At 41.8% G+C, this 8,649-nt stretch overlaps 1 protein-coding gene across 3 annotated transcripts in view; it reads right to left on the minus strand.

Moving 5' to 3' along the window:
* The window catches only part of palmdb (palmdelphin b), a 92,620-nt gene extending 85,466 nt beyond the window's left edge, over positions 1–7,154 (minus strand). Inside the window, exon 1 of one of the 3 annotated variants that reach the window (XM_005939299.3) lies at positions 6,967–7,119. The gene's annotated coding sequence lies outside the window, so the exon portion shown is untranslated. Of the gene's footprint in view, positions 1–6,966 lie in introns of all 3 variants that reach the window. The other 2 variants (XM_005939300.3, XM_005939297.3) reach the window with 2 other exon arrangements.
* Between the last annotated feature and the right edge of the window lie 1,495 nt (positions 7,155–8,649).

Here is an 8,649-nt window from a genome sequence, read left to right on the forward strand (position 1 = left end):
TTAGCTATTTTAGGGGGATATCTGTGTGTGCAGGTGACTATTACTGTGCATAATTATTAGGCAACTTAACAAAAAACAAATATATACCCATTTCAATTATGTATTTTCACCTTTACCTTTACAAAGGTTATTTATTTTATGCAATTGAATCTTGTTAGGAAGTCAATTGACTGCACAGATGTGGTTTCAAAGCTGATTGGTTAATTACTCTCAGTGTTTGAAAGCAAATAGGGCTAATATTTTTGACCACCCCATTTTTTATTATATTTGATATAAAGCAAGCCTAAAAATGTATTTTATATTACAAATTTTCCAACAGCTACTAATAGCACTGGTGAATGTTTGATTATATCAAGTTTCATCAATGCTGTAAACATTGGGCAGAAGTTTAGGAAAATGTTCCAAAATTCCTGGGAGGGATAACATTTTTGAAAACGTATGTCAAAGTGTAACTACCAGTGAAATAAGTGCACTAGTCAGCAGGATGTGATTAAAGATGCAGGAGGAGGACTGTACTGGCGAGTTAACAGCATATCACTGCATCACACACCAGGAAACGCTGTGTGGTAAAGTCATAAAATGGAGCATGTAATGATCACCGTAATGCAAACTGTAAACTAAAGGTTTAAATCACCATCAGTTTCAGTCTTTTTTGTGGAAAATAGATTCAGAGTTTGCCGACATTCCTCATCATACAGAGGTCCGTTGGCTGAGTTGGGGAAAAGTTCTCAACAGAGTTTTTGAGCTCAGCAAGGAAACCTGTCAGTTCATGGACATGTGTGATGCGGTGAAGGCGTTTCAAGTGAAGCTGCTCTTATGGGAGTCACAAATGCACCAGTGCAACTTGCCTCACTTTCCCTGTTGCCAAGTAATGTTGAACCAAGTCGGCGCAACAGTGTTCCCAAATGCGCACTTTGCAGGTAAACTGAGCGCACTGCACACCAAACCTAAATGAACTTGTTGACAAACAAAAATGCCAAGCATCCAGCTCTGACAAAATGGCATAAGAGCAAAGAAAACTGAATGTTATGATTTGTTGTTATTTTAACTTTTGCTGAAAAGCAGAAATTTTATTTATATTTTTGGGGGGGTTTTTTGCATCTTGTTCATATTTTGAATTTTGTATAATTTTCACAGGAGATATTTTTATGAAGAGCAAAATATGTTAAGTTTATTTTATTTTTTATAAAATGGCATAATAGCAACAAAATCTCATTGTTTTGATTTGTTTGTATTTTAGCATTTACTTAAAAGTACAATTTTCATTTATTTTTTCTGGGGTTATAGCAGGATGTTCATATTTCTAACTTGCATAGTTTTGACAGGATATATTTTTATGGAGAGCAAAATATTTAAAGTTAAAGTTTATTTTCTCTAAGTTTATTTATTCTAGAATAATATTCCCGTCTGTTTTTATTCATATTTATGTTTAAAAAACATTGTTTTAGTGTGTTCAATAGATGTTTATCTTGTTTGGCCCGCGACCTAAAGTCTGCCTTGAGTTTTGGCCCCCTGTGCGATTGAGTTTGACACCCCTGATTTACATGCACAAACTGGAGTCTATTAGATAGATATGATACAAACCACTGCAGCGCAGTACCTGTAATACCTACAGCATGTTCTAATCGCTCTAATAGGATATTATGGTCGACAGTATCGAACGCTGCACTGAGGTCTAGCAGGACAAGCACAGAGATGAGTCCACTGTCAGAGGCCATAAGAAGATCATTTGTAACCTTCACTAAAGCTGTTTCTGTGCTGTGCTGAGCTCTGAAACCTGACTGAAACTCTTCAAATAAACCTCTGCAGATGATCTGTTAGCTGTTTGACAACTACTCTTTCAAGGATGTTTGATATAAAGGAAGGTTGGAGATTGGCTTATAATTAGCTAAGACTGCTGGGTCTAGAGATGCTTTTTGAGTAAAGGTTTAACTACAGCCAGCTTGAAGGCCTGTGGTACATAGCCGATCATTAGAGATAGGTTGATCATATTTAAGATCGAAGCATTAATTAATGGTAGGACTTAATTAAAGATCAAAAATAAAATATTGTACCACGTAGAGGCTACGCCTACACTTGAAGCCACTGAGGCGTTCGGTGTGACAGGGGTGACATGATGTCACTGGTATGCATGAATTTATTAAACAGTCCAATAACTCCAGTTGTACTCATCTTGTCCTTTAGATGTTTATCCCAACACAATTTTACACAACAGCGCAGCGGTCACAAACTGTTTGCCTTCTTCCGATTAACAACACACCTGATGCTGATTACGTGCGTCTACCTTAAATACCTTCACCATACCAAAAACTCAAAAAATGACCTCTAGTGGCATACATAAGGTATTAACCGAAAAATGGCTCCTACACCCCTTATAATCAAAAATCTAGAATCCACTGACAGATTTTACAGTGTAGTCTCAGTGTAGTCAACCTTTTCCTCACCAAAAGCCTGTTCACAGGCTACTGTGTTTCCTGTCACAAGGATAACATCATCCCAACGTTCACCACTGCTGGTGATAAAGCAGCCTACAGGATGGAGGTGAGGAGACAGGCACCAGGCACTGTTCATTCAGGAGACTGAAGAGCATCAGTGATATTTAACAGCATACAGCTAGTTGGGAGGACTCAACAGCAGCTATACTTTCTGAGGAGGCTGAGGAAGTTTGGTATCTTGCCTATGATCCTCAGCAACTCTTTCAGCTGTGTGGTTGAGAGCATGTTGATCAGCTTCATAAAAGTGTTGTATGGCAACACTTATGCTATGGACTCCAGAAAGTGTTGAAGACTGCTGTAAAGATTATCAGGACTCCACTGCCCTCTCTGCTGAGCGTCTACCATCACAGAATCCACAGGATAGCTACTTCCCTCCTCAAAGACCCCATCAGCCTCTAAAACAAGGTGTTCATACGTCTACCCTCAGGTAGAGATACAGAAGTGTGAAATCTAGGACCTGTAGGCTAAATAAGTCTTTCTTCCCCGCTGCCATTAGACTCCTAGACACCTGACACGCTTTTAATACACTTTTACATACTCACTGCTTTCTGCACATACATCTGATGTAGCATTCAATTTGTCCGCCCATTCCCTTCCACTTATCCTTATCAGGGTCGCAGAGAGGTGGAGCCTATGTCAGCTACCATAGGGCAAAGGGCAGCGTACCCCCTGGACAGGCTGCCAGCCTGATGCTGGGCTAGCACAGAGAGACAGATGACCATTTACACCTATGGGCAAGTTAAAATCAGCATATAACCCCACTAACTGCATGTCTCTGCACTGTAGGAAGACGGAGAACTCACACAACCACAGGGATTTATTTATAGTACATATATTTATATATTTATTTTATGCTTACAAACATAAACACAATCCAATAAGTGATCCCCTTTCTGTTATGAATTTTTTACATTTTTAATCCTTATCAAATCTTTGTCAAATATGTTTATTTTACATTTTTTGTAAATTAAAATTAAAATCAACAATTCTTTTTAACCAGTTACATTGTCTTAGGTTTCTATTCCAGTGCTTTGATCAGTGTCAGACTCCAGGCCCAGTGACATGATTCCAAAACCTCCCTCTCTGTCTGGCCACTCAGTCAACATCCTCTTGCTTTTTAATCCCTGCTCCTCCCTCCTTAATCTTATCTGTGATGGATTAGCAGTGCACAGGCCAACACCAGGTGCCTTTACTACCATCACCTTGATAAACAGCACTTTATCAAGGTGAAATACATTGTTAACATCAATAAAAATTTCCCTCTCTCCCTCTTCCATTAGTATCTGGATGGGTTGCAGCGGTCTCTCTGGGTCCACTGACCAATTCCAACTAGTCGCAGTGGTCGGCTGTACTCTCGTTTCCCTGTTTGACTTGCACATGGATGAAAGCGGTCTCTGGGACTCCAGGGGTCTGGCAGCTCCCAGTGGACTGGATAGCTGGGTTTGTTGCTTTGGAGTGTCTAGGGTACTACCTAGTGTTCTTGGGATGTGGGACCTGGGGTGCTTGTGGTGGGGGCTCCTGGCCCCCAGCTGAGTGGCTGGCCTCTTCTGGGTGAGTCTGGGTGCGGGGCCTGGGGACCTGGTGCTCAGGGTTGCCTGGTCTCTGGCTGGGTCCCTCCTAGCACGGGGTTGGCTGCCTCGCCCTGTAGGGTGTGTTGGCCCATGTTGGGATGTTTGGTCTGGGCCTTGGGGGCTCATGGATGCCCGCAGGCCCGTTGGATGTGGTGGGATGTCTGGGTGAGGGAGCAACAGTTGGGTGCAGCTTTTCCCAGACCCAGACCAGTGTGTCTTGTCCCTTTGCTGTGTGTCTCTGTTGTAATTGAGTGGACAACTGGTTCTGCACAGTCCATGCTACTCTGTGGTGGGGGCAATGGGTGCTACCCTTCACTCAACGGTGCTCTGGGACATTGTTGATGGCTGTGTTGCTGCTATTGATGCTATGGTCTGTGCTAAAGATCTTGCTGTCGCTGCCCTCCTGCTTTCCATGTATGCAGGTCCCAGAGCAGAGTTACTGTAAATGGAAATATCAACACTGGTCTAGAAAACCATCCTATTGGTTTCCTACAGCCCCTGTAGCAGGGAGTAGGAAATGGGGGTGCATACCATATTCCATATATAATGTAATAACTGAAATAACATGAATAGAAATGAAGAAATAAGCAGAAAAACCCTGAACAAGAGGAGCCTATAGAGAATAAATAGAACTGATCTTGGAAAGGCAGTGCATTCAGATCATAATTCTGTTTGCAAAAGCTGCCAGAGACAGAATTAAGAAAAAGGAAATAGCACAACTGAACAGTTTAAACATGTTAAAATGGTATTTCTCAAAACCAACGTGTAAAATGAAAATGTTTATTTTAAACAAAAATCTGTACTCTCTACTCCTTATTTTTTCAAAACAGGCTTGTTTCTTTTTGTTTAATGCAGAGCTATTTTTTCACTGCATGTCTTCAGACATCAAACGCATTTAAGCCCAAACAGATGAAGCGCAGTTTGTGTAGTAATCACCAGGGTATGTCACATAGGTAAAACCGTGTGCTATAGTCGGGGGTTAAAGTCGACGGGTGGTTTTGTTTGTTTGTTTATTTGTTTTGGAGTTTTTTGGGGGGGGTTTTGCAACACCAGAACGAGCGTCTATAAGTTGCAGTTGCTGTACTTTAGCATCCAGCTAGTGCTACAAAAGAGGCGCGAGAGGAAGATAAAGGGAGTTATGTTTTTTAAGTGGCAAGTAATTACAAATACAGCGTTATCAGTTCAGCAAACATCAACCAACACAAGCTCTCTGTGACCATCTGAGCGTGCAAAGATTGCATCAAGCACTTCAGTTGGTCAAATAGAGCAGAAAAGACCTACATAAGAACCAGTCCATTCACAGTTTGTCACACAAAGTGTCTGCTAACTAAAGGTACAGCCGCTGTATTTCACAGGTAGAGAAAAAAAAGAGCTAACTTCACTCAGAGATGGAGAAAGATAAGAAAGACAGGACAGGAGAGAGAGCTTAAATTTAAGGGTAAGGACTGCTCAGTGGTGTTTGATAAACTGGACATTTTGTGCTGCAAAACAAGCTGGGGAAGACCAACTGTGCTATTTAAAGGTTGCATGAAAATACTCTGCAGCTTACTGCAGCATAAATCGGTTAGCTTGCAATAATGTGATGGATTTGAAATAAAACAGTGTGTGACTGGTGCACAGTGGTTCTGGTGCTCATGGTCAGAGTTACATCAAGTATAGCAAAGATTTATTTGAAGTTAAGATGATGATGTCTGGATGCATACGTCCAGATGAAGAGAATGACCCTTTAAGGATTAAGGTGATGATGCTTAGATTCATTCACTGACAGACAGCATAAACAGTGTACTGTCAGTGTAGAGGATGGAACATGTCTGTACTCTTACCCTCTCTAATTATTTAGTAAATGGACTGGTGCTCATTTATGCTCTCACAGCACCCACTGAGACTCACTTTCATGCACTTTAGTGTAACTGTCAGTTGCCTCAGGACAATTTAGCATCAGTCACTTGGCCAAAGACATATTAACATGTAGACGAGAGGAGCAGGGGATCAAACCACTGACCTTCTGATCAGTGGATGACCCTGAGCCATGCTCCCGAGCTCCACTTTGAAAGCCAGGGACAAGTCAAGCAGATTGTACTGGTGAGTCCTGGCAATCATGTGCATCTTACTTAGGCACATACCACCCATCTAAATACTGTCACAGAGTAAGCGTATCCTGCCATAGCAACAACACTCCCAAGAGCAGCCGGCCCCTTCACTGCAAAAACTGCGCAGAAAACTATCTGCCAAAACAACCGAGTAGCCGCACCATTCACCAGAACAAACTGAACCCTCATTTCAAATTGTGAGAAATTAGTAAAAATGAGCTCTAGTTCATTATTTTTTCCTCTCTGCAGCCTTAAACCGGCTGAATTATAGCTCAATCTGAAATGAGTGGGAAGGAAAAGACACTGGATGACTGCTGTACTGCAGGCAGCCCAAAACAACAGCATGTATGTGGGAGTGCATATATGTGTGTCTTTGTATATACATTCATCACACCCACACACACACTTTCAAATGTCTTTCTTTCTGTTTCTGACAGTGGAATAATGTTCAGAGATGTAACGTAGTGATTCTTTAGCTGCTCTCTGTATGTGCCAGTGCATCAGTACACACACTGGTTATTTAAAACCCGACCCCCGCTGAGATGTTGCACACAGCTGACAGCTTAAAGGAATTAAAAGCTTACAGAATCAAGAGACCCTTTTGAGACATTTCAGTTCCACACATACATTACATCAAAGTAACTGATGGTACAAAGTAGTTTGTAACACCGGGGGCTCTACATGCAGCACTCTGTCTGACAGAAGAGTATCTACCTGTGAAAGCCACATTCCACGCAAAGCTTGAAATACATCACATATATTAACGTAGAGACAAACACAAACAGTACAAGGATACAAAGATCTACTCACCAGATTTGTGCTTTGTGTGTCCTCGAGCAGCAGAAAGGGTACGGATGGTACTATTGCAGTGTACCGAGCATTACTGAGCCTGAGGTTTTGTCGGGAGATTGTGTAAGCTGAGAGAGATTCAGATTTACTGAGAAGATTCCCTCCCCTTCCTCCCCCCTCCCTCCCGCTCTCTCTCTCTCTTTCCCTCTCTGCTCTCTATGAGTCTGTCACAAGGCCCAGCCATGCGCCACAAATACCACTTGCCAAATAATTGCTCCACACATGTGAACCCCCCCCTCACCCCCGTCCACACACACACACACACACACACACACACACACACACACACACACACACACACACACACACACACACACCCACCGACCAACACACACCCACCGACCCACACACACCCACCGACCGACACACATCCACCGACCGACACACACCCACCGACCGACACACATCCACCGACCCACACACACCCACCGACCCACACACACACATACACACACACCCACACACACACCCACACACACAGTGCAATGGAAACCTACTTCTTTTGTGTTCAGCTCATGTCAGTGTTACATTGTCTGAACTCCAGCACACTGTTGAACAATTTGCCACGCATTTTGTAGAGAATCCTCAATTTTAAAAAAAATTCTGGCTTTTATTTTTTGATATTGGAGACGGCGATTAAACATTCAGGAGTGAGTGAAGGTGAATGACATACAGCAAAAATTTGTCTTAGGGCTTGTAGGCAAACCCTCGGCTACTGTGTACAAGGCAAAGTGGACCTTTTCTTCTTTAGCAGTCATCACTGTCACACTGAGTATAAAGATCAGTGTGTACAAAGCAAAGACTCTATTGATCTGTTCAGACGGCTTTTATGTGTTATTAATAGTTTTTGATTGACAACAGGCTGTTATGGATAGGCTAGTAAACGACAGTCATATGAAATCAATACACAGGGCATCAGAGGTTTTCACAGTTTTACTTTGGTCCAGGTTACACTATCATATGAATGTGGAAAATTCTAGTGAATATGAGTTTAGATTTTATAGCCTAAATACAGTGACTCTGTTACATATGGCTGAAAGGCCTGTTTCATATTTTAGATAAGTAAACCGATAACCAGGTAGAAACTACAGGTACGTAATCATACAATACATCATGTAATCCATGATTGTCACTGTTCAGTGGGGGAATCTACCTTAAATGTGTGTCATCTACCATATATCGCGGAGTGAAAATTATTTCTTTTTCTACTTTTTTGCCACTTTATACGGCCCCATTCATTCTCTGCAGTAACCAGTCAGTTTAGGTTTTTGCTGAATGCCACCATCCAACTGCTGTTTTTCAAAGGCTCTATCTTTAGAGCAGCTACAACACTCCACTTCAGATGTTGCTATAGGAACAGGAGTGCCAACCACCATTGCCAGCATTACGGTAGTAACTCTGTGTTGATGAGCTGGGATAAAAACGTGATGAGAATGGGTCTGCTAAAAATGACAGTGAAACTGGACTACCTGGCTCTATGTGGTGACCATATTTACTCAAAGCTTTCAATTTGTTGTAGCACCAAATCACAACAGTCGTCTCAAGATGCTTTATATTGTAAGGTAGACCCTACAATAATACAAAGAAAACAAAGAAAACTCCAACAATCATATCTTTGTGAGATGTGTGTTCCCTAGTATTCCT

This window comes from Haplochromis burtoni, unplaced genomic scaffold (assembly GCF_018398535.1).
Source record: "Haplochromis burtoni strain Fernald_Lab_line unplaced genomic scaffold, NCSU_Asbu1 Contig_261, whole genome shotgun sequence".
In the NCBI taxonomy this organism is placed as follows: Eukaryota; Metazoa; Chordata; class Actinopteri; order Cichliformes; family Cichlidae; genus Haplochromis; species Haplochromis burtoni.